General features: G+C 41.6%; 1 protein-coding gene across 2 annotated transcripts in view; it reads left to right on the forward strand.

Moving 5' to 3' along the window:
• Positions 1–6,710: 6,710 nt before the first annotated feature.
• Positions 6,711–27,283, forward strand: part of sema6a (sema domain, transmembrane domain (TM), and cytoplasmic domain, (semaphorin) 6A) — a 104,063-nt gene continuing 83,490 nt past the window's right edge. For both annotated transcript variants that reach the window (XM_003451108.4, XM_005473450.3), the window contains exon 1: positions 6,711–7,115. The gene's annotated coding sequence lies outside the window, so the exon portion shown is untranslated. The remainder of the gene's footprint in view (positions 7,116–27,283) is intronic.

A 27,283-nucleotide genomic window follows, 5' to 3' on the forward strand; every position in this document is an offset into this window, starting at 1 on the left:
TATTGAGGTTTGGTTATGAGGAACCATCTGGTTTGCTTGAACTCTCTTTCCATTTGCTGCTGACGTCAACAACCTCTCCCCTCTCCCTTTCAGACCTCATCAGCAGCATGACGTCCATTTGTGAAGGATAAGGGAGCACACAGGCGCACATGGACAAGCACTCAGCCACCCCACCCATACACACACACACACACACACACACACACACACACACACACACACACACACGCCACCACGAGTCTTTGTATCCAGGGCTTGAAAGGACGTTAGATTGACTTGCATATTCATTTCCCGGATACTTTGACAAACATAAGAGCTACTTGCCCAACCCTAAACTTAAAGCATGTTTCCGACTTAAATTTTGAAAACTTTAATAATTGATATCACAGAGAATAGGCAGTACCAAAGGGAACTCGCCATCACATCACTATGTAAACAGCTGTATGTCCCCACAATAAGAGTAATACCTGGAGCACGTAGATACACATTTATTCATGCACACATGCACACTGAATCCCATCTGAGATCCTAAAGACTCTGCGCTCTAACCATCACTCCTAGTTACAGACCTATCATGCAGAAATGCTAACTTATTCATGGCTTTCATGCCAACCTGGATGCAGAGAGGAAACTGAAGCTGGCTAGGGCAAGGCACAGCAGGCTGCTGTGTGTCTGCATATATGCATGTGTGTTTGTGCACGGATAATCATTCTTACAACATTTTTTTTCCCGGATGCTTTACTTGGCCATGTTTTACATCGATTTACGGTTATAGGTCAATTAATCAGAGATGTGTGCACTTAAAAACAGAGATGCACACATTTGGGACATAAATCCTGATGTACTTGCCTCTGACTTATAGCTTTTAATATTTTTTGAAACTGTCGACTTCATATCCTTACCAGAATACCGTGCTCTGCAGTGCCACATATTCATATTACAATATCACCTCTTAGTGGGAGCATTTGTGGCCAGTTTGCAATATCATAAAATTACAGGACACACACAAGCCCCTGATAAAAAATGATAAAACATTGTGAAAAATGTTAAACTGCTGCCGTGTTAAACATTCAGAGTTACCGTTGTTCATGTCCGTTATAAAACAGAGTAAAGTTCGTGCTTATGTTGCTGCTGCTGCTGCAGCTAGTCATTCCTGAATACAAAACATTTTCTTTTATTTAGCTAACAGCCGTTCTACTTGATTGAGTAGCACTGTTAGGGTAAAAATAATAACTAGAATTTTCCAGGAGACCAATTAAACTTGTGTGAAAGTGTCACTTGCCAGTAACACTTGGTGCTAAAAATGTGGTGACAATGGAAGATCTGTATATCCTGTAATACTTAATATTGTCTCCCAATTATCATAATATCACCCCCGAACCTCATTGTTTCACTCTGTCTCTCTGTCTCTCTCTCTGTGTGTTTGTGTTACAGGTTCAAGTGCGCAAATGTGTTAATCTAGGTTAATGTGCATTTGTGCACATATACATCCATAGGAATCCACCTGTGAGTGACGTCTCCCTGTGAGAACTTTCAGGCATCTGATGATCGTTATTCCGCTGCTTACAGGCAACGGTTCCACATCGTTTTCATTTATATAATATATTCCTGTCTTTCTGCATAAATTGACTATCATCCAGGATCTGTAGAGCCTTCACTTGAGGTATTTGACAGTTACTTCACAAGGAGGAAATATAATAACAGATGTGTGATACACATAAACACAAAGACACACATGTGCACTCTGTAAGCACACCGAGGAAAAGCAGAATATGTGCTACTTAATTTAAGTTTTTTTTTGTTTGTAGGCATTGTTTTTAGTCACCAGTGTGAACTATGCAAAAAAAAAAAAAAAATCTGCAGCTCATACATGTCTAACTTGCTTTATCAGGTATCAGGTATTATAATAGCTTCCGTTTAGTGCAGAGAATAATTGATTTGGTGTTGGTTAATTTAACACTGATGCTGCACTGATTATCCTTAAATATTATCCTTTTTGTGAAAACCGGTGAGAATATGCGTGCACTTTGCGACATATTAAATCCCAGTAGGTTGAATAAGCTATCCTGATGATAAATTGGCCTAGTGTCACCATGTAGCTTATTTTAGTAGAAATGCACATAAGTTTTGCAGAATAAGGAATTCACTTTCTGTAAAAGGGCAGTAACTTGCAACGTGAATATATTTTAAATTAAAGTTCAATTAAAGCTTTGTTTTGCATATGAAATTAAACACATTAACAGAATATTATGGCCTTGAAAGTTGTGCAGACAGTTTAGTGAACTCTGACAGTGTTTCCACAAACCAACAGCATCATTTTCAGGCATGTAGGTGTTTGCCAGTGTTAGATTAGAAGCTTGCAAGCCTCACTTTCCTGTTTGTTTACAGCATCCACATTGGGATATCAATTATAAGATGACAGGAACAGCTGAACACAGAATGCACCAAACGTTGCATATAGAAAGATTAGTGATCAGCAGTATGTTCGCCTCAAGTTTTAGAGGAAAATACATATCTGCTGTTTTTTCTGTTTATACTCGGAAAATAAACAGGCTGCAGCACCCATTAGAGTACAAAGACGGCAGGTAGCATGCCGATTCAGTGATTGGCTGACAACAGTACAATAGCAGTTACCTCTGTAAATGGGCTCTGTTTCTTTCTCAGCTGTCTGTATGATCCACAGGTGAGCTGCAGCCATTAGGACTCGGGCAACAGCAGCAATGGCAGTTTTAACAAACGATGCTCCTCCAGCAGTCCAGCTGTAAAACACACAGCTCAGCAGGCCTCAAATAGACACCCAATCACCTACACCGTTTTGTGATATAAAGCACAACAAAACTCCAGTGTCTCCTGCAGGCTTAGTTACAAAACCTACACGAGTCTTTCAGATAAACACTGGAATGACTTGTGTGGAAACTGGTGATTCCAAGTACAGACATGACGTGCTTAAATATCTTTTTTTTTAAGTTTTTAAGTTGAAAATATGGTGCATTTTGTATCTGTTCAAACTTGACTAGCTACAACATTAAACACAGTCGTTCTGTATTGGGTAGGGAGCCTGTCTTGCTTTCACTTTCCTGGGAGTATCCATTTAAGTGCTACTTTAGGAATTTTGGCATTCATGGCCTAGCTATCTAAAAAATCACTGTTTCATTTCATCAGCAATGCTAAAGCATTTCGTCTTTTCCAGTATGTTTTTGTTGGTGTTCTTGTTTCACCAATAGATTTTAAGGATTTTTATTTTATAGTTAGCTGTTTTGGAATGATTCTTATTCAGCAGCATTCTGAACCATATAGCAGAAGAGTTTTTACATCACTGTTTAATATTATTATCTTGGTGTTGAGGCTGTAATTACTTGATTCTCAGATGGGCTAAATTCTGGGATAAGCTATGCAACTTTTGACAATCTCGACTGTATGTCTTTATTTCTTACTGATGTATAACTCTGCACATTTAGACTCACTTTTAGATGCACGACAAATTATTTAATTTATTAGGATGTTGTTTCCATTTTAATTTATGCAGGTTATGAGATCCATTCCACATGAACTGTATGTTGCAGTCATAGTGCATATCAGTGCAACAGCGGTTGCTTATGTAAATGTAAATAAATACACACTTGCATGTTATGAAAATTTATTTGTGATGATGTGTTAGCCCTGTGAAAGACTGGGCGTACCCTGCCTCTCGCCCTATGGTAGCTGGGAAAGGCTCCAGCTACCATAGCTACCCCCCCACCCTACCAGACCCTGACAAGGATAAGCAGAAGAGAAGGGATGTATGGATGGATGGATTACATTTATACAGTATTTGGGAGGTAATTACATAAAACCAAGTGTACAGTTTTGATATTGTACGAATTATTTAAGTGTTTCCATTTGATTCTGCTTATCTTTCACTTTGTGCCACTTTATATAAATAAAACATACTTCTGTCTCATCTGCATTTATCTGACAGCTGTAGTCACTTTTCATGTGATATGCTGTTATAGATGATACCAATGCTTCCAGCATTTTGGTCATGTGATCACTTGAAAAACTCTCTATAGTCTGAGTCTTTGTGCCATTTCAGTTATTAGTTATTTGCAGCTACAGCAAACATTTTCGCTTTAGCTTGTTTGATTTAAAAAAAATAGAAAAACATTCTTTTAAATGTATGTTAAAAGCAGTTCAAAGCAATGAATAGAAATGAGGTTAGAAATATTTTCCTGTTTCTTACATCCTTATTTACCATGTCATAAAATGTGATATTTGACGTGTGCCACTTTAGGAAAGCAGAGGGTTAAACTACAGATTAGTCAATAAAGTAGTAAAACCTAGCTCCACCTTGGTTAAGCAGAACAGTAACGTATTCTACTTTTTATAGTTTTACTTTATTTTTTACTTTGAAAGCAGGAATCTTACTTACTTGTAATTAAGTATTTTTCCAGTGGTGAGACTTTTTGCTAACAGAAGAAAAGGCAGCAAAGGAGGCTGAAGTGCCAAAGGACCAGGAAATTGCTGCACGTTGCTACTAAACTTTTAAAGCCACACAGTGGCAGAAGGTGCCTGTGATCCTTAAAGGCTAGCACCAGGATGTGAATTAGTTGTAAGACATTACTGGAAGCCAATAAAATGAGCAGAGGATATCTGCGACACTCCAGGAAGTTAATGTCATGGATTCTGTTCTACAGGCTGGAGAGAAGACAGGCGAATATAAGAGCTGTACTCTTTTAGTCAGGAGATGTAAAAAGGCCTGAGTGTGAACCGAGCTGAGTCCCTGAAGAATCGCTGTTGTGTGCCTGCTGTCTGTCCCAGTCTGGGCTCTGATGGTTGCTCTATTTCAACCACAGTTCTTCCACACACAGAGTCCTAATGTGCCTGGGACAACTTTACCAAGATAAGCGAGATAAGCTCTGACATGAGCATATTTCCAGAGTTCAAACTAACTGGCGTATATCTTGACATTATTGAGCTCGAATTATATCCCGCCCGCCTCCCACACTTTGCAACACTTCCACTTCAAAGTGTATGTGAGAGTGTGAGAGAGAGCGAGTGGGATAGAGGGAGAGAGATTAAAGATTGTAAAGACGGAGTATGTGAAATACACAGGAGTTGTATGTAGTTTGATTTGGTTTGAAACTTGGAGCATTTGCCTGACTATTGATGTTAGAAGATCGAGATGCTTTTCTCATCTGGGTGTGTGTGTAGTATCTATAATGATTCACCTGCATTTGTCAACAGCACGCAGTACATTGATATCAAACGCATTTCTCACACAGATTTAATGATTTCACACAAAATTGTTGCTTATAATTATACTATAAGATGAGATTCATTCCAGACAAATATTTGACAAAGAGGTGTTTTTGTTTGGATGCACCTCACGTTTTAATTCCAGCCGGTTCAATATAAGATTTTTCTAACAACTACACAGATATCTGCAGTGAAAAAAAGATAAAAGCAGCAAAGCGATTATGTTTCCTCCATCACATTGTACAGCCCTCTATAATGCCTCAACTGCATGATGTTAAATGAGTTTTGCTTTTAAAGCAAATTAAATGATAACAGATGAGGCAAGGGTTGGCAGACAGGAGTGCATTAGTTTACACTGAGGAACCACTGTATAGAGTTTGGCATTGGGCCGGTGGAGACACACTGTACTGAACTGTTACAGTAACATTATAGCAATAGTGCCTGACAGGCTTATACTCAGGAGCACAATTACACACACACACACACACACACACACACACACACACACACACACACACACACACACACAGCTGCGTTCACAGGTGGCTTGTTATAATGTAATGATAAGCCCAAACCCTGACACAAGTTAGCTTTGCCTCTCATGAGATTTTTTTGACATGATCTAGATGTCGACATACATGCTCACAGATACACAAAACACAGTATATGACAGAACACACACACACACACACACACATGCAAGCAGTTATGTTTGTGCTTTGTGGCAGGCTTTCAGTTTTAAATGTAACAAATTGATGTTGATTTTGGCTTAGTTTAATGCTGGGTGTACACACTAGTGTGTGTGTGTGTGTGTGTGTGTGTGTGTGTGTGTGTGTGTGTGTAAGAGAGTCGGGGAAAGGCTAAGTGGAGCACGCATCGCTAACATCAGATAGTTCATGTAGCATAAATTTAAGCAACAACTTTTTGAACTTCGCTGTTGTTTTCAGATGTTTACCTGATGGCCTCTCTGATGAGATGAGGGTCAAGGAAAGGGAAAGGGCTCATTTGTAAAGTCCCAGTTACAGCAGTGTGCGTGCGTGCGTGCCAGGCCCGGGACCACCTAAGAGGGAAGGCGGTAGGCGCACTGAGATCAGCGCAGAGACAACTGGCAGCAGACTTTGAACCTGATCATATTCCGATTCGCATTGACAAAAGCGGCGGCGGGGTGGGGGGGTCGAAGGAGGACCTGCATCTTTATTGTGTCATCAAAATTACCAGTGACAGTTTGCATCCGCGGCCCGGAGCAGAGCAGCATACAGAATACCAGTTAATCTTATTGACATTCCCAATAACCTCTTTGTTGTTTTTTTCCTGTGTCGACACTATTAATAGCCCCCAAGATTTCTCTTTCTCCAACGTGCATTCCACTGCGTAAAAATAGAAATACAGTTGTCCATAACTGGCACCCATTGACACAATAGCTCCCGTTCCATAGACGTAGCTCCTCCCTATGCATGTGTGAGAGAGAGTGTGTGTGTAGCGGGTGGGTGACAGCTGGGCTTGCTGCGCTCCGCTTCAGTCTGGTAAGAAGCTTCATCTCCAAATAGGATGACCGTCGGCTTTTGTGGAAGGGACTGCGTTCAGCTCCGTAGCTAGTTCTGGGACACCCGGTTGTTTGTGTTCGTACAGTTTACCTGAGGGAAGTTTACGAGGCAAAGCGTCCTTTTTTGTCACTAGTGTGGATTTCCGATGGATATTCCGATTTGAGTGGTGTGATTTGAGCGCGGCATGTAACAAAAAGAAGCGCATGAGAAAAGTAGCGCTCGTATTGTTATCCTAAAGCGAGCACCATCTGAACTGCTTTGAGGGACACATCTCATGGATTACTAAAAGGCAGAGCTGTGTAACCACTCCGAGGGATATCCATTCATGAGCTGAAGGTGAGATTTCTTTGTTTACGTCTAACTTCATGCGCTCATAGCCCGTACCAGCCTTTCTCAAACCCCGGAGGCTTGTTTTCTGTGCAGCCAGGCTACCGGGCGACAAGTGCACCAGCTTCGCGCGGTAACCGTATCAACTTAGTGTGCTTTCGCGTATTTATAAAAGCATTTTTATTAAATGTGTGAATCAGAGAGTGTACATTTTAGATTCATATGAGAACTGTGATCCTTTTCCGCAAGAAAAATACCATCTGGTGATATAAACAGATCATAATTTCGTGCGTAATCCCCCCTATGCTGTTTTTTCATATAGTAGAAAGAAGTGTAAGTGTCTGAGGACCTATTTTGGATCACACTAGTGCGTCTAAACACGAGAAAAAACAATACCAGTGTATAATTTCAAAATATGAAAATAAGGAGGAGAAACGTGTTTGTAGGAACTTGCTGGAGTGGACCGACTGTAGTCCTCCCGCTCCTATGACTTCACAGTGCTTACTTTCAAACTACAGCCATTAAACGCACTTATTAAGATATTAATGTTAATGTTATGAAAACGCATAATACTCGAATCCTCGCTTCATTATTACAGTGCATGACGGGATTTTCATTTGCAATTTATTTCCACATTACGAACAATGTAAAGCAGATATTCATAGGGTGGACTAATTGTGTTTACATTCTTTCTATTTCACAGTATTTCTACAAAACTCTGGATTGAATCACAGGGATGTGATGTTAATTAATCATTTTACATTCATGTTTTTATTGCGAAGTGAGCTACTTTGCGGGTTGAGACTTTCTGCCTCTCTCTCGCTTTCTGCGTGTGTTCCATACACACAGAGGGACAGGCACACTGGTTAGGGTGTGTTCAGCCACCAGGTGATGGAGTGGTCACTGTTACTCTTTTCCAAAAGATCAGTCAAATGTTTCTAATTCTGACCAGGGGCGCAGGTTGAGAAGTGGATTTGCCAGTAGAAGAAGTGCTTCTGCACATTATTTCTATTTATTTAACAAACCTGGAGGAGAGATAGAGGCCTCACAAACCACATCCAACACAAGTGCCAACACCCAGTTACTCTGTGATTGCCCCTCTCTTCTCTTCTCCTCTCCTCTCCTCTATTTCCCCAGAGGCACTGGGAATAGCTGGAAAAGGGATTTTCAAACTCTGAATGTAGGTTATAGATTAGAAAGTGTGCAAGTGAGCTGATAGAAATGGGTGAATCCAAGCACTTTTGAATGCACACCGCAAAATATGCATCGTGTCAACTGTTTTCCAGATCCACCACATGGTGTATCAGCCTTTTAAAAAAAAGTGGAAAAAGAAAGAACAATTTCACACCAGCTCTGAGAGGAAAGGGTGTTGTAGTTCATGTTTTCCCCAAAATGACTGGAAATATTTGGGGCTCCTCTGTGTTTTTTCACATGTGACCTTAGGTTTTTTTGCTGTCAGCATACTGTGCTGGGTATTACACACAGATCTTAAATGGGGAAAGAGCAAAAACGTTTTAACATGTTACCTCTTCTCCTCCTACAACATTAGCCTGGAGGCATTGAAAAATCCTGGAGGCATTTTTTTTTTCTTGAGATGTTGCACAGGCTGCAAGTCCCACCATATTGCCTCGCGAAGCCTACAGCACCACCAATAAGAGTGCTAATCCTACTATTAGCACTTTATATGTTGACATGTTGGTTGTGCTGACACATGAATTACAGCATGATTACCTTTGTGACAACAGTCTGCCTGTTGTCCTCCTGAAAAAAAAACTGAATAAAGCAGGGCGACCAGAGTTGCTGCTTGTATTTGGAGCAATGCTCTGTGGAGCGTTTGATCCGCCGATCCCCTAACAATAGCAACGGGGATGGCATTGTGTGTGACTGATGTGAATTTGTCACACTGTATGTGTGCGCGCGTGAGTGTGTGTGTGTGAGAGAGAGAGGAAGAGAGAGGCAGAAATAGAAAGAGCGAGACAGAGTTTGTCTTTACCTTTGCCAGTTAAGGACAGATGCAGATGTTGCTTTAATATAGTGGGTCTGAATAATTGATAAAGAGCTTTGCTCCTGTTCAAATGAATTGGCCTTCTATTATAAACAGCCACAACAGTCAGCCGCTGTTAACTACTGGTCCTCATTCAGTCAGTGTCAATAGTCTGCATTCAATAGTGTGTGTATTTATGCATATTTAATAAAAGCCATGTTTTATTGATGCACATTCTTGGTGTGTGGGCTTTTTTTTTTTTTTTTTTTTTTTTTTTTTTTAGAAACAATTAGACTACAAGAAAGCATCAAACGCATCTTAGTCATCTGAATGTGATTTATTGATGCTTACCCCATTTTCAGTTTCCACATCTTTCTAAATTGCTGCCGCCTCAGTTGCACTACCGTAACACTAAATAACAAACCTCTAGTAGCAGAACAAAGCCGGAGAAAGAGCATAATCCCGGCTTTGTGGATGTGCTTTTAACACATTTTGTTTTAGAAACGCGGGTCAGCTCAATCAAAGAAGCTTGGGTTTGAACTTATGCATCACAGATGTTATGGCACAGTTTCTGTTTTTGGCTGGCTCTCTTTTCAGATTCAGTGGGAGTCTGCTGTGATTCAGAAGGTGAAAAAAAAAAAACAAGCAGGAGGATATTCTAACCTGCTCCAACAAATTATACAACCGCTCTGTATAAACATTATTTTGTACTTAACCTTCTGCTGCTCCGTCTCATTTTTTTTGTTGGCAATGAGCTCTGTGATTATTTGATAAATACATCATTTCATCTGAAAAAAAAAAATGTTGACAGAGAGAGAAAAGATATTAGACCTGTGCTGAAATTTGCATCTATCCACACTTTTGTTTAACTCATATTTGTGATTTCCTTAAGAAAAAAAAGTTTATTTGCTCATTATACATCATACAGTCTTCTTTTACTGGAACATGTTGCTCATTGTTTATATGAGATGATAAATGGTATTCACTGTACTACAGGCACTTGATATATATCAGTGCTGTAGAGTCCTGTATGCTCTATTCACAGCATGGCTCATTGAGAATGTAATCACTAATCACTAGCTACTGCGCGTTGTTCTTGTTCTCGCTGTCTTTCACACATTCAGACACACACACACACACACACACACACACACACACACGCATGCATGGATTCAATGTGTTGTTCTAACTGGCTGCTTTCTCCCACTTAGCCTTAACCCTTGTGGCTCCATAAAAATGACTCTACAGTGCATCCACAGAATTAACCATCCATGTGTTAAACACTCTTCATACTCATTACATTAGCATAATTGATTGAGCGTGTTGTAAACTGCATGCCAAAAAAGCCAGAGGCATGAAGGACCAAGCAAGCAGTGTCTGTTGGTGTTTTGGCTGTTGGTCCTTGGCAATGCTTTGTTGTTGGAAATTAAGTGAATTAGAAAGTGATAGCCAGCTCATCTAGGAGAAGACTGAGAGAAGCCAAACTTTGCTGTGTGCATGCTAGATGAAAACCCATCCACTGAAACATTTCAAATCAGCTTAAATTGTGCAGTTTCTCTTCATATTATTATTTTAAGCACTTAGTGTATGCTACATTAACATGTGGTAATACCTTTGTCACAGCTGGGTTTGGTTGCCTGTCATTACTCAGATGGAATGGAAAGGAAATACATTTGCAGGGATAATCCAAAAACAGCAGGGCTTTGTGTGATTGCCTGGGAGATGGATGAATGAGTGGCCTTGAAAACAACCAAGTCTTGCACTACAGAGCAGATGATGTAAATCACGGCACACAGTGTTAAAATATGATGTCCTAGTTCCCGTCCTGCTGTTGTGCTTTTGCAGGTAAGAGAAGCCAGCTGTGAGTCATGGACACATCCACAGTCTTTTAAGACTCATTAGGGCTGCATCCGCTACTGTGGTTGTGGTTATTTCTGTGGTTAGTTTGCTTGTTGGGAGCCAATAAGAAAGTGTGTGTGTCATGTGGATGTTAAGCATCAGGAAAACCCTGCTTACTGCCTCTTAATTTGCTTATGTGTCTGTGTCTCTGTGTAGTGCCTAAGTCAGACCCTTTTCCGTGCGTATAGTACCACAAAGCACAGAGGGTGGCTAATGGCGAGGGGGGGTTTGAGTGTGCTCTCATTGTGTGTACTCTCTGCGACTATGTGTGCGTGTTTGCGTGGCGTTGTTCAAGTGCATCTGTCCCTCCTCCCCAGGCCCCAGCGATTGGCACTGCATCTCTCATCTATTAATCATAGAGAGCGCTTGCTCTCTCATTCCGTTGCCATAGTTTCAGGACCTGAGACAGTGTTGGGGTGCGTTACTGCCTAGAGAGAGGAAAAGTGAGAGAAAGAAGGGGAGGAGAGAGGAGGAAAGGAAAGGAAAGGAAGGAGGTGTGACTAAGGAGGAAAAGAGGAAATTATATAAAGAGTGTAGTGTGGGGAAGACTGAACAATTGAAAGAGAGCAGAGGAGGGAAGAGGGGAAGTGACTGAAAGAGCAATGCCAGGATAACGCACCGAGCAGGTCCTCACGCTGTGGGTGAGAGTGCTTCAAGAACCAAAATGGATTCCATTTTTATCTCAGCAGTAAATCCTCTATCTCCTCTCTCTCTCTCACACGCATACGTACATAAACTCTTTCCATCTCTCCGCTTTCTCCTTCCTAAAGAGAGCAGAAGAATATTTTCACAGTAGGCGTCATCTTGTGAATAGCAGGCTCATGGGGCTGGTGCATCTCCAGTGTGTTACAGTACATTGAACTGCTGCTATTTCACCTTGCTTTACAATGGAAAAATCCTTCCACTAAGCTGAAATGGAAGATGGGCAAGGGTCGCCTGTTTCATGCTCAGTTGGTTGTTTTGATGGCAAATCATGCTGAATTCATGTGTTATTCCATGATGGATTAGTCCATAAATCGACCACTATGGAAATTTCCAAGGCAGGGAATACCTCATGCTATCAGCTCTTGTTTCTCAGTCTCTTCGCATTTTATCATCTGCCTATCTCGTTGCTTTTTTTCTTTTTTTCTTCGGCCCCGTTCTCCTTCTCTCTAGATTTATATTTGCTTCCTTTCACGCAGAAGGAAAACATGAACATGTGCCGGTACTTTCACAGAAGGACTTCTTGTTTTGGCTGTAGGCTTTGTACCTCCCATATGACCTCATAATCTCATCTGGGTCTTTTAATGGCTAACCGTGCACTAATGTGGTGGTTGTATTATCGCCTTGTCTCATCACATCATTCCCTGCTTGTGAGTATTTCCAGTGGGGGCTTCTGGGAGTGCAGTCTACTGGCAGCACTGTAATCATGGGATTCTCACTGCACAACCACCTTTCACTCAAATGCGTGTACACAATTACACACAAATTCACTCATACGCACACAAGGCGCATTTTTAGTGCACACAAATTCATGCGTCAGGGCAGTTTCTTTCATGTCAGTAAGACTGAAGAGGGATAAAGAAAGCTTGTCATTGTTACAGTGGTGCACGTAATGGGTGCTAGTGGGCAGAAACTCAAGAATACCTGATTGTACAGCACGCTGTAATTCTCCCTTCACTGTGTATGGACTTTCTGCTGGGGAATTACTGTTAGGGGACAGAGGGACAAAGGAAGAAGTGAGAGGGTGTGTTTGCTCTTTGTACTGATGGCACTGAGGTGCTTTTGTGCTTTTGAAGTAATGGGATTGCAGGTGACATCATAGTGCTCGCATTCTCAGGTGCAGCAGGTGAATTTATCCAGGTGGGGGAGGGGTTAAAGGTGTGTGTGTGTGCAGATTTTATAGCTCCGTGAGTAGCTGTGCAAACAGACATGCACGGTTGTGCACGTGTTGATGTACATGTATGTGTATCACTTGTCAAAGTATAGGAAAGCCAGTGTGTAAGGTGATCGGTATGCTCAAGGCAGAGCAGCAGTCACTCTTCCAGAGGCTATAAGCCTCGCTGAATGTGGGAGGAGCAGCTGTCTCTGAAAGCCGAACTGCTGGTTTACATACGCGAGCCAAACAGGACTTGACAGATTTCGTTTATTATCCACGTTTCTGGATTTTTTTTCCCCTCCACAGCAATATTTCTGTTTAAATTATCTGCCATTCGATACTCTAATGTTGCTTGCTGTGATACAAACAAGCACTAGCTTGCTCTGAGCTGGGCAAGCTTACCTTAAGCAACCTTTAATTGATATCCGAGTCAGCATGTGATTTGTAACAACCATCCCAAACTCATCTGATTCACTGATGATGATCATAGAGTTCTTGTAATTGGTCCCGGGTTCATATTAATTATTTACAGTGGTCTCTAGAGTTCTAGGTACATAAACATAAACAGTATTAAGAAATGAGTGTTACATCTGGTAATATGCGAGCAATCAGAATCAAGGAGTAGATTTAGTTACTAACATGAAAAACCTTACCCAACCTGTATTATCTTAGTTTATACTCACAGTGTTTCTTATTAGAGGTAGAAAAATCCAGACTCTGTGTGCTTCTTCAGCATTTGTCTCAACCCTTGTTAAAAAATCTGTCTTTCCCTGGTCACAGTGGCTGGTAGACTACAAGTGATTCCCCTGAGGGTCCTCTATTTCAGAATCCAATCAGGCAGAACTCCGAACAATATTACCTCTGTGTGTGTGTGTACATTTATTACATAGTTAATGAACAAATTGCAGCCATGTGGCAAGCTCTGGTGGTGTGGCTGGTTAACAAAAAAAAAGAAAAAAAAGCAACACTGAAAGCACGCGCACGCATGCACACACACACACACACACACACACACACACACACACGACTCACCACAAGGCTCCCAGTGTTCTTGGCCTGTCTGTCCATCAGCTCATGCAGAGCGCTGGGCTGGGAGTACTTATCATCACTATGCTGAGTGGAGGCCTTACAAAGGCGTACACACACACACACACACACACACACACACACACACACACACACACACACACACACACACACACACATTCATGCATGTAGTTCAGTCAGCTCAGGGAAGCTGCTTGGTATAGTCAGGGCTCCTGTAATGATTAAATGTATGGTGTGACAGCAGCCTGAGCTTAGGAAACTAAACAGATAGGCAAACAGGGTGACTAGCAGGCAGGTAGGCAGGTAGAAGGGCAACTGTATCTCCAGTTGAATATATTTAAATAGCTTCCATAATGGTGTTTACAGGTAATGTTTTTGCAATCCAGGAAAGCGTAAATCCTTATACAGCAGAAAAGTCACAGGAAGGAGGCCGGGGTAAATGGTGCAGAATGCAGGACTTCGACATAAACACCAGTAAACAGATTGCTTATCCCACGTGTTATTAGGTTCCTGAAACACTTGTTCAAAAGAAAAATTGTTGTTTTGGTTTAGTTAAAAATCCGAAGCTTTGTCCATTTATACTCGAAGCCAGCTGAAGGCCAATTTACGGTCCCGTGTTGGTGTCTGTTTTTGTAGCTTCCCACCTACGCAGGGAGATGGATTATGGGAATTCAAACAACATGGAGGCTCGCGTACAGTCCTTCAACGAGCAAACACCGTGTCGCCCCTGGGCGATGACGCTACGTGTAGGTCAAATGATGATTGGTTGAAAGGTTGGCTTAACCAGGAAAGCGAATTAACACAATACACCGCAAGAAGGAGAAGCGGGAGAAACAATGGAGCACGAAGAAGCACGTAGGAGAAGCACAGACAGTAGCTGCAGGGGATCATTTTAATTATTTTTACACTCAGTTTCACCCACCTAAACCGAAGTTCTTTCTAACCTTTGACTTTGGTGTTTCTAGCAGCAAAGAACCAAAAACAGTGCACGCATAAAAATAGAGAATTCTGCATTTCCAGTTGTTAAACTTATTTTTGACTGCCCCCAAATGGCAGCAGATAGCCAAGCTTAGCAAAAATACGACAAACAGGGAAAACCAGTAGGCATGTTTCAATTACAGTGAAACTTAAAATTAAATAGAGAAATTACACATCATGGTTTTGTAGCAGTTTCCCAATGTAACTCAATTATTGTAAGTTGCTCACAAAATGTATTTGTTAGTGCTAATTAGTGACATAAACGTAATGTATAGACAGCAAACTTGAGCTGGGAAAATAAACAAGACTGTCAGATAGACAGTTATGTGGGTATCCAGTAGGCTAGGGGCATGCAGGAATGCAGACTTAGAGATAACTGGGACATTTAAGAAGACAGGTACAGAGGAAGACAGCCTGTCAAAGAGGGTAATAGAAAGAGTCTGGACAGTCAGGAAGGGAGGCAGTGAAGCTTTGAGGCACAGCAAAGAAACCAACGCATCTCCTTTTCAAAATGAATTCTCGTGAAAAGAAATAATATTTCATCCTGCCCCATCCATCCCCCTTTAATCTGGACAAAAGGTGCTCTGTATGTGGGCAGGTAATCAGGCAAGCAGGTTGATAGGCAGGAAGACAGACAAGCTGTGAGGCAGGAGAAGAGAATTTGTGCCTTGCATGATAATATATTCATTCATCCCCCACTCTGATAATGTTCACAGCATGCTTGGGTTGATTCATTCATCACAGCCTACTGGGGGCCTTTTTACGTTATTTGTTAAAAAGCTTTGCTTTTCTAAACCTGTTAAGGTTTGCTGACTGGATTATTCTGGAGGTGAATGCTTCTGGGCTTGTGAAGGTGGGTAAGGCTATAGTGCATGTATTTGAACTAGTGTCTTGTTTGTGTAGGTATGCACTCTTGCATAAATTGGTGTGTGTTGAGACTGAGAAATGTGCAGCGAGGCTTATTTTGGTCTCCGAGTTTGGTTTGATTGGGCAGTGCAGCAGCTGCATACAGAAACGCTGGATCTTTTGATGTGCTCCCATCCTCAGCTAATCTTGGACCTTCTCATCTGTTTCTCTGATGATTTTCTGTACTTTCTGTGGGATCTGTTTAACTTCATCCCAATAACCAAGACATTTTCTGTCTATTGATTATGGTATTATACAGCAGTTGAACCCTTGATTATTTAATTGGGTTTGGAATTAGAGTGAGGAGTGATGGCTACGTGCCGAGCTCCTCTGAAGAGAATTTGATGAGTCAACACTGGTCAGGCTTCATCACAGAGAATTATTTCTGTTTCTGGTAGATTATTACAATCTGTGCATTTTCTCAATATCAAATCTTGTTTGCATAAAGGCTTTTAACTGTTCTCAGCTGGTTGACAGGTAGGAAAAACAGAAGAAAGCTAATTCATTAGTCAACCACCACTCTCGTGTCTTTTTTCCTTCTGCAGGTTTTTGTCATGGTACATGTGAGCTAAGCCTGGATGGACGAGATATCCTAATTTTACCTAGTGTAGTAATGCTAGCCTGGTAACTAGATAGGAACACTGGGTGGAAGGTGATGCTGTGTAGATGCACCATCTGTTAATCATTTACGAGGTTTCGGAGAGTTTTACTGATGAAGGAAGTTTTTTTTATAACTTCTTCCTTAAGTAAATTATTTTTGTGTTTTTTTAAAAAAATCTTATTTATAACAGAAAGTTATGTCTTATTAGCTGGTTCCCACCTTTTTAATGTGTACTGAAGGGTTTATGGTACTGGGAATTAGAAAACATTTTAGAAGATTATTGTTTTGGTTCCTCCTTGGCTGACTTATTCCAAAAACTAGTTTTGCTCTTGTCTGAGTGTTTTCACACAGGAAATCCACGGCTTTGCTACCTGGTCTTCATCTTGAGAGTTTACACTTCAAAATTACATTACATTACATCACCACCCATGACAACAAAGAAATCAAACAGCAAGAAAAGGCAGTGTGATGAGTCTGTGGAGGTGTGGCTCTGACCTAGATAAGATTGGGAGTTTGGAGCATTGAGCTGATCCCGTGGTGTAGGCCTATTGTTGTCATTCAGTCTGTACCTGACTTTGATCTCCATCCTTCCCCCGTGCCGCACTGGATTTGCTTCTCTGTTCAGTCCTGTGAGGTGCAGTCATCCAGGGCCAGTTGAATCCCCTCTAGCAGACTGGTTGATTGTTGCAGACTCTATCTAGAACAAACAGCGTTTCATGCAGCCAGCTGATAAGATGGGACATGGTGGTGTGTTCGCTCTGGCGCCGTTGCAAGCGTCATTTGTTTCACACATTAACAGGTGAAGGACTTAGTGTGTGCTTACAACTATGATGGTGTATGTGAGTGTGTACTTTGCGTTAGTCAAGCTATGTAACCCTGGCTGACCCACACTGTGGTAATTTAACAGTCACAGATAGCACAAACCCTGTGAAGAATGAGGATGTGGTTACCAGTAATTGCCTAAGCTTAAGTATATTGCCATATGCTTTATATGCACAGTGGTTCATGTGCTTCTTACGCACACATGACACCATGCACATAAGTATGCACAAATATAATCATGTGAACTCAGGACCCCGTGACAGCTGAGCAATTAAATGACAGGCTTAAATACATCCAATAGGAGAATTCAGTATTTATGGCTACTGTGAAGTGTGCTTCAAGCTGCACATGTTTAGAGTAACATTATACGTATGCGATGCAGTTGCGCTTGCCATTTTAGCACCACTTACATTTGTGATATTTAAAATGATACAACTCATCCATCTATAATGTAACCTGCTCACACTGTCTGTCTTTTAATGCTTGAATAGTTAATATTTTATTCTGGTTCTGATTACAGAGGTCAGACCACTGCAGCGTTTCAGTTATTTTCACTTCCACTTTACATCAGCATCTTTCACTTCACACCAGGCTTGTTCAGGGCAATTGTCTGTAAGAAGCTGCCTACACGACCTTAATTACCTGGGGAGGCTGTATTTCTTACCTCCACCACTTGCATAATAAGGCATGACTGTCTGTTTGAGTGCTCTCGTTTCCTGTCCCACCCTGGAGGCATTCAGATAGTTATTCCATCATCACGGTGATTTCCATGCCTGTAACTCTGGGCTAATTACTTATAGTAAATACTGCCTGGGTTGTGACTACAGCGTCAACTGGAGCGGTGAGCACAGGGGAGGTACTTTTCATTAATTAATTGTTATTTGGAATCCTCTGTGAATGATTGGAGTCAGTTTGACACAACACAGGAAGAGAGGCGCTATTTTTATCCAAAGTACCTCACTGGATAGCAACAGAGTGGATTTTTGAGCATGTCTGAATCAGTTGCAGCCAAACAGGGGTACTGTGTAAACTTTAGATAGGTGCTAAGATTTAGTGGCTAAGCTTCAGTCAATTTAGGATAACCCGGTGTCTCTTACTCTGTTCTGACTGAGCAATTTCTCATCTGCTTTTCATCCTTAATTCCTCGTGCCACTATACTGAGATTAAATAAAGATTGTGGTTGGGGGAAATATTGATTTTAGTGGCTAGAATGTTAGCCGATTCTCAAGAGCTTTTTATAGCCATTAGCAATGGTTATTCGTTCCCTGGGATGCATTGTGTTACATCTAACGAGAGTGTAGAAGCGGATGGCGAGATTGTAATCAATAGAAGCATTAATACTGTTTGCCCTGTGTGCCTTTCCTCCTCACACGGATGACCGCTGTCTTCCTCTTTTCGGTGAAACCACTGCTATCATGAGTTCAGCTCATGGGTCAAATATGCTGCAGTCACCATATGATGTGCTCATAAGAGTGCACCAATAAAACTGTAGTGGAAAGGTTAGTCATAGGAAACAGCTTGCTGACTACTGTAGGCCTGCCATATGCCTCAAGTAAACAGAGCTAAAAGGAGATATTATTCACAGTGGGACCTAATGAGGAGCTGAATGTAGAAAAAAGGGGGGACCTGACAAGTGTAGAGGCTTTGGTTACCCTTTTAACTGATAACCATCTCTCAAATGGACAGAGAGACGAGCGCACCTGTATTGCAGACATTTGTACAAGAGAACAAATAGTGTATTTTATTACCTGGCAGATGATGGAACTTTATCCGCCTCTGAGGGGTTTTAAGGTGGAGTTTGATGAACAAACATGTGTGAGTGATAACAAGCTTTTGACAAGCTTTTATGGGATTATGACCGTTATCTGGAAATTCTAGAAGACCTCCATAAAATAATATACACGGTCAGGCTCAAGCACGCAGGTAAGTGCACAGAGGTATCCAAAGAAACACGCCTTGCCTCAAGTTAAAGGCATGCGATTCGATGGGCTGGGTTACCTGTCCGGTATCTGCTATCCAGGTTTTGGGCTGGATTCTGTGTATCAAGTGACGGTGGGTCAGACATGCACTGGGAGTCAGATGACTTTGTGGTCAGATGAAGATCTGATCCATGAGAAGGTGGATTCTCTGACTCAGGTTTTCTTTGTTTTCCTAGTGTCAGGTGCCTGCTGGAGACCACAATTTAATGATGAAAGAAGGAGTCAGCTGGGATGTATGAGCTTAAACTGAAAGAATTAAAGGGTTAATCTATTAGGCAATCCACTAAAAATTAATTAACAACTACAGTGATAGTCAATTAATCATTTGAGCCATTTAGTGGAACCATTGCTGCTTCCAGGATCTCACTTATGAGGAGGTGGGGTTATTTTTTTGTCATGCACTGCTGAGTATTTATTATAAATCAAACTATTCAATTACAACACTGTGAGTTCTGGAAGAAGTTGTGTGTTTTTTACTGGTGACATGTGGAGACTCCAGACCTCCCACCCCGAGACCCTGAAGTGGATAAACGGTTAAGAAAATAAGTAGGTATTCCTTTTTTAACTTCTTCTGATGACAATAAAATAATCTATTATTAACAGAAACAATATGCTCTAGGGCTGTTCGATATAACGATATATATCGGATGACGATAGAAAAACGTCTATCGTTTCATTTTACGCTATCGTTTGTTTCGTGGTGTCGCAAAATAAACTGTTTACGGCAATATTTTTTCATCATTTTGATGGTCACTGTAGTGGCTATATTAATTTCTTAAAGTTCTCTCTTTCTCTTATATTTAATATAACCACACTACAGACGGACAAGCGGTTGTTTTTTATGCGTTGTCGTTAGCAACAACGACGGTAAAACCATGGCGTGTCCGCTTGTTTATTTTCCACATAAACCTTTCACAATAAAGCTCAAGATCCTGTTGAGGCTTTTCAAAATAAAACGAGTCACGCGAAAGATGCAGAGTATTAACGGATGAGAAGCAAAAAAGAGCCGCCAGGTGCTAAAAAATAAACCTTAGACTCAAACATTAGAACAGGCTTTTCTTCGCAGCACGCTGTGTAATAAATACTCACAAAGAAAACGGCGGCCATTACAACTTACGTCTAAAAATGTATAGTTCCATGCATCAGTTAAAACACTCGACTCCAGGTACACGACGCCCAGCTGGAAACACTTCACGCAAGTCGAGATGCCCGAGATTCACAGAATTTACAGGAAATGTTACATTTTTGTCATTTATATCGTTATATCGACGATAGATGTCTTAATATCGGGATATGAGATTTTGGTCATATCGCACAGCCCTAATATGCTCTATCAACTTGTTTTCATCATAGAATTACATTAATCATTACATTGATTGAGATACTTTTTAAAAATATGTACTGGCCTCTCATAGTACAGTGGTGTTATATAAAATATAATCAATCCAATGTTTTAGTCAGAGAGACAGATACTAGTGAATCTCTCACACTTAACACAAATGCTAGATCTCTCTGGCTTGATTGTTTTTGGCAGCATCATTTCCTACAACTCAACTGGGAGCACTAAAACAAGGTATGGTACAATATTGCTGCATAATATAACACTTTGTCACGCCATCTGCTGTTTCCAATTTCTTTGAATTACAATATGTTCACGAATACGAACATCAGAGTGAGGCCAAACTAAGAACATCGAGTCACGGTTTGTAACAGCGTGACTATTTCTGCAATTACAATTTTTGGCAGTGTGGTGAATTTAGCATTTTTTCCCCCCCTCTTTGTGATGTGGAGAAAAGACATGTCACTGTGATGTAAGTAGATCTGATTGCAGGGTGTGCTCTGCGTTTCCTGCTGAAGCATATTATAGATCTGGTCTGCTATGTTCAAGCAGAGAAGAACATTAAGTGTTCACTTGAACCCATCTGATTGTGCTCCTGCCCACCCACCCTGCAGCCTGAGGATGTAAACTATAAGCTGTAGTGGTGGATCACAAAGAGCCATTCAACAAAACTTCCTCCCCTAACCAGATCAAATATATAGATAAGACAAACAAACTCGTGTCGGGTGCCCAACCAATTCATCTGATATTTCCCCCGTCTCCGTTTCAGTCGGTATGGCTGCTCTTGAATGTAGCAGGTTTGTTGTGTTAGCCTTTAAGGTGTAGAGATGCACAGGAAAGTATCAGGTCACGAGAAAAGCTGATCTACCTGCCTGCAGGTAGATTGAGAAATATTACTCGCAAGTACAGTTTGTCCTTGTACACATACAGATATTTTGGCCAAGTAAAACAAGCCAGGAAAATTTAATGACACCTTTCATAGCAAGTGCCGCACCGGAGTTGCATTGCAGTGCAATCAGACAATGAAGACCGACACGTTTCAGTTTCATTCGTTTTTGTTGCTGTTGCTGTCTGCCGTGTTTGTGTCTCTTAAGCTACTGTCGTTGGCTCACGTTAGCGGCTCCGTTCTTGCTATTTACTCTCTACAAACCTGTTGTCAGTACAACGCAAACTGTTGTGCATAAGGAATTTTCTCGCAGAAAAAGTCAGACTTCCACCGAGCTGTGGTAAACTGCAATTTAAATTAGATCTGTGTTGTAGTGTGAACTTTTCTATTTTAGTTTGAAAATATCGAGAAAGGAGAGGAACGTTTTCATCCTTCTTAAAGATGTCAGTTGTTGACATACTGTACTCTTTGTGTGAGGAGGTGGATGAGGGGAAGAGAAATAGATCTGTCTTTGCTGGAGGTTGGCTTCTCAAGTGCACAGTATGGCACTCTCATAGTTGAAAGCGTGTGCATGTTTTTGTGTGAACATGTGTGCAAGTGTGTGTACATCAAAGTTTTCATTTCATGTTCCGTGTTCTCTGTACTTATGCCCACACCCTGCTGTGAGCTCGTGTGTACTTTACGTGTGCGTGTGAGTGTGTGTGTGTGAGCGAGCGTCTTTGCTGCTGACCCCTCATGAGCTGAATATTGCAATGCTGGGAAGGCACAGCCAGGCAGACCAGGCTAGAGCACCAGAGGCGAAACAGGGCAGACAGCCTGCACACAGACCCTTCTTTATACTCCATTAATAACACAATTCTACGAAGGACAGCCTGAGGCCACAGAAGGTCTGTCAAGGTAGTTCATTGTGTGGTAGGAAGTGAGTTGTTCATATGGTAATAGCTGCTGAAGCGGGTCCCTTCAAAGCCCGTTTGTTTTACTGAAAGTTGTAGTCACTCACTGAGTGGGACTGGATGGAATGTGACAGGGTGCACTGCTGTTTAGTTACTGTAGCTTAATTGACCCTGAGAAAGGCGAGCGAAGGCGGAGGGGGAGGGCGGAGGACGCTGGGAGAAGACTGAGTGCAGAAAGGAACAGAGGAAGAGGGAGGAGAAAGAAATGGACAGGGCAGTAGGGGGCAAAAACTGAGAACAGATAGAGAAAAGAAAAAAATGAAAAGAAACAGAGAAAGAGAGAACGAAAGAGAGAATGCTACTTCTGCCATAATGAAGCTCTCCAATGGAATCTGTTTAGTCGACAGGAAAAGTCTTATTGGTGAACGCGCAAGTCCCTTTTTCTAATGAGCCGGCTTGTCTAGAATCATCATCTTTCTAATTATATACTTCATTCTTATTTATGGTTCCATTTATGGTTTGTCTATTTATCGGATGCTGATCCGCTGTTTCATTTTCTGGGTCAGGGAAAAGCTGAGTCTTGTCTTTTCTCATTAGGCTACATTAATGAAACGGTCAAAAAGATGCTGTGCCCCTGCAGGGAAGCGTATGTGAACGTTTTTGCAAAACAGCAATATCGTCACCAATGTGAGATAATGCAAATGTCTACACCAGAAGTGAGAAAAGCCTTTATGTGTTCGAGTGGAAACTTGGCTCACAAACAGCAATCAATATTAAGAAAAGTAGAAAGAACAAAAAAGTATAAAAACAACAGTTGATGCAATATATATATATATACATATAAATCTCTAGAGAGACAGAGAGTGGGTACAGTGCTGCATGAGTAAAGTGCTTTTAGAGACATTGTGGTTCAAACAAGAGTGAAGCTATGCTGCAAACTGCCATCAAGTTACCAGGTAAAAACATTCTGACCACAAATGGTCTCCTCAGTTTATCTTCTTCAGCTGAGGAAACCATTAATGAACAAAACATTGTAGCTTTAAAGCAGAGCTAAGAACAAAAGAGGGTGAACATCTGCAGTGGATGTACATATGTGTGCCTGTGCCACCGGATACTTCTCAAAGTGGTAATGGCCCATATCAGATTACTTCAGATTTTCTGTTTTTTTTAAAATCTGGAGTCATTAAAGTTCTTTTAAAACAAAATGTTCATACCATATGTGTTAATCTTATTCTAATGTCTGCTGTAGAACTGTTGTCCCTTCAGAAGAGGAGTCTTTAATAATACTTACTTAATGTCAAGCTATGTATCTTGAAAAAAAGTCTTAAACTGTGTGTGTGTGTGTGTGTGTGTGTGTGTGTGTGTGTGTGTGTGTGTGTGTGTGTGTGTGCGTGCATGCACGCGTGCATGTGTGTTTGACTGTTTGACATTTGCCTGAAGCCATTACTAGGTAGGTCTAATCTGACAGATATGATGGATGATTACTCAGACACAGCACACATGCTCTAACAGTACACACACGAACCTGTTGTGCATGAGCTACATTGTCACCTTTCTCTCTGGTTTTATACTCAAAACTCTAATTAGAAAAATAAAATAAAAAATATTGGCCAAGGCTCCAGACAGAGACAGAAAAAGTCAGAAAAACGCTCCTGTCCCACTTTTCTATCTCGTCTGTATGAAATCTGTCTTCTGTTTCTACTCTCCGGAGGTCATGAGCTAATCAAAAATGTACAGACCTCGGCAGACCTTGGTCAGCCTCTCCATTATTTGGGTTAAAGCTGAGCTCCAATCGGTAGAACTATTTTAAGGCATCGGCTGCTGCTCGCCCTGTACTTCCTATCCCCCTCTCTGTGGAAACACGGAGTCATTGATCTATTGCCTAGCAGCCCTCCTGCACTCCCCCACCTCTCAGTGAGAACCCACAAAGCAGCTTTCACCTTCAGATGGCATACCGGCTATACTGTAAGGTAATAAAATACCATTGTGGAAGAAGACCAGGTGAAAATGCTCTAAGTGACACCGTCGCCTTTACATCACAAAAACCTGAGCCTCAGCAGAGGTTTCTGTTTTGTGTTTGGTACACAGCGACTGTGAATTGTAATTCATAAATTACAGACTCTGAGACACTTGCCCTGTGTAACATTTGAGAATATAAAAGTATTCCTCAGGTATGGGAACTGAAACAAAGATAAAATGCCGCCTGACTCTCCAGCCAAGCATTAAATAGCCTGGCGGAGCACTATTGCTGATGATGATGAACAAAGAGCCCATGCGCCTCACTTGGAGAGCAGATATTTCTCTGTTTCTGTTTTGCTGTTGTTCAGAGGGGAGCCTAGTTTTTTATTTATTTATGTATTTTTTATTAAATGACTTTTTGGAGAGGATCATTTAACTGAAGCATGGCCTTGTACATTTTTTTATTCAATAAACCTCTACAGCACGTAAGATTTAAACTTCTTTCTATGGAAAATTTATGATGCAATTTCATGATGTTTTAGGAAAGACTGCTACAGTGTCACTTAAGAGGATTTCAGAAAAATATCATCATTATGGTTCTGTTCATAACTAGCATTATTATGGATCCTGGAGGATTCAGTCACCAGTGGACAGCTCTAAGTAAGCTACAGGCACAAATGCATGCAGGATGTATTGAGGATGCAATGAAATCCGATTGCTCAGACCAGGTGGAAGGTGTCCTGGATCTGGTCTGAGCAAGCTGGTCTTTCATTTTTAACTGGGGATGTTGACAACACATCCTCTTATGCCTCAATAAACCTATATCAAATAACAGAACATATCGATTTTATGTTGCAGTTAAGTAAAGTAAGTGAACCTATGTGTCTATATATTTTGTTAAACTGGATTGTGAGTCTTATTCCAACTGACTGGAGCTAGTCTAAATAATAATTTCAGGTAACAGGTATTTCCTAAGTGTGGCTATATAGTATGTATAGACAGATATTAGCTGAAAAAGAGAGCTTGTGTAACAAACAGCTACTTGAAGTCTTGTGCACAAGGCTCTCTTCTTGCAAACAGCTGAGCCAAGACGCATGTAAATGCATGACCACAGCCTATCACAATAGTGCCTGACAGTTGGGACTTTTTTTGCCTTATTTTTGAAGAGCTATTTGATCAGATGGGAGGTCGCCGTAAAAGCTTAACCTGTCTTGGCTTGTCAGTACTCAGTTCATTGGACAGGAGGATGAGCAGCAGGAGAAAGGATTGCTGGAGAAAACTCATGTCCATAAATATCTCACATTCATCCTCCTCTTTTCCTCCGGTCTCTCTGTTTCTCCCTTCTTTTGTGTTATGTTCTCTTAGCTCTCTGCCAATGGCCAGTCTAAAAAAGGTGAGAACAGAAAATGGCACGTTTAAATCTGCGTGTGTATGTATGTGTGTGTGTGTGTGTTAATTAGACTGTCTGCTTGCTTCTTGGGCGCCTTATCTCTTAGAGAAAAAGTCAATGCATTCAAACTGTTTTTCAAAAGGATGAGGAGATGAATGTTAGCGTAGTTAAAAGGTGTGGGCTTTTAAATTCAGACAAAAATCTCTTGAGTCTGTGTCTGAATAATTTTTGTATCGAGATAATTTTGACTTACAATTTTGACTCATGAAAGCCTTTATTTCATCTAGAAGCAGGAAGAAATTAGCCTTTTCCTGCAAATTAAGGCTCCCCTTAAAAGCTAATCCATCTCCGATAAGCACTTGAGGGAGGGACTCTTAACAGTGATAATGCAACTATTGAGACATCTCGTCACTGTGACTTGTGTTACGGTTCAACAGCAATCACTGTGTTCATTCAAAGGCTCACCCTGCTCCTACTCAGTCACCACGTTAGTTTACATAGCTTGTCCAGCCGTGTTGGGTTCCTGTTGCAGACTCTCCTGCTATGTCTTTGTTTGTTTTGGTAATGGATTCCAAGTTGGTATTGTTGCTTATGTCACTTGGTGATTGATGGGAAAAATTCACCTTCTCTTAACCCCCCCTTCACCTCCCAAAAGGCATCCTTGTGTGCCTTGCGGGGTGAACACACAGTGAGTTCCATCCCATTCTTCTGACAAAGTGACTCGCTGGCATCCGGATGCTCGCTTTTTGGACCAGCGAGCCGTGTCTTTAAATCAAGAAGGCCCTTCTGAAAACAAGGTGGAATCTGTGTGGCTGTGACAGTGTAACTTCCAAAGCGAAGGCTGAGATTATATGCGTGGACGGTTTGGGGGTCTTTCTATTCATCGCCCTTGTTGCCCCATGGGGAAGGACTAATTGGTGGCCCCAAAGAGCCCCCTGTTTTGTCCCCGCTGCTCACAAAGGCATCGGGGTGCGGTCGCGTAGAGGATGGGGGTGGAGGGATGCAGCAATGGCGATGGAGAGAAGAGCAGGTTTCCCATAGAATAGTTGGCTGAGATGAACTTGAGCTGGGGAGGAGGGGGGGGCCCTCACACCACTGGGTTTGCAAGGGGACATGACACACTCGTTCACTCACCCACTCGCTCATTCACACGCTCACACATATACACCCTCAGTGGGGGATTCTGGTGCCAGTTGCTGGCCTTCTAGTCTACAAATGATCCCAGGCTGACCCACATAGTCAGCCATGTGTGAGGCTTCCCTTTATCCCGAAGCCCAGTTGAAACACTGAGTTATGGGTGTTTTCTGGTGCTCCCTGCCTTCTCGGCTGGGACTGCACCGGGGCCCCATGTGGGACGACATTGTTCACCCCGACCCAAGGACAATGAAGCTGTTGGCTGGGCTGAGAGAGAGAGAGAGAAAGGGAGGGGGAAAAGATGGGTAGAAGGGAAAAAGAAAGAAGACAGAGTGAAATAGATTGAGATGGACAGCCAATAGCTGGAAAGGGAAAGAGTGGATGAGTGGCTCAAATGGAGAGATAGGAGGTATAGAAAATGATTGGGGGGAGAGATTACACCTTTGGTAACAGAAGAAGAAGAGATACGAAGGCAGTAAGACAGATGGTGAGATTGACAGCG

This window comes from Oreochromis niloticus, linkage group LG12 (assembly GCF_001858045.2).
Source record: "Oreochromis niloticus isolate F11D_XX linkage group LG12, O_niloticus_UMD_NMBU, whole genome shotgun sequence".
In the NCBI taxonomy this organism is placed as follows: Eukaryota; Metazoa; Chordata; class Actinopteri; order Cichliformes; family Cichlidae; genus Oreochromis; species Oreochromis niloticus.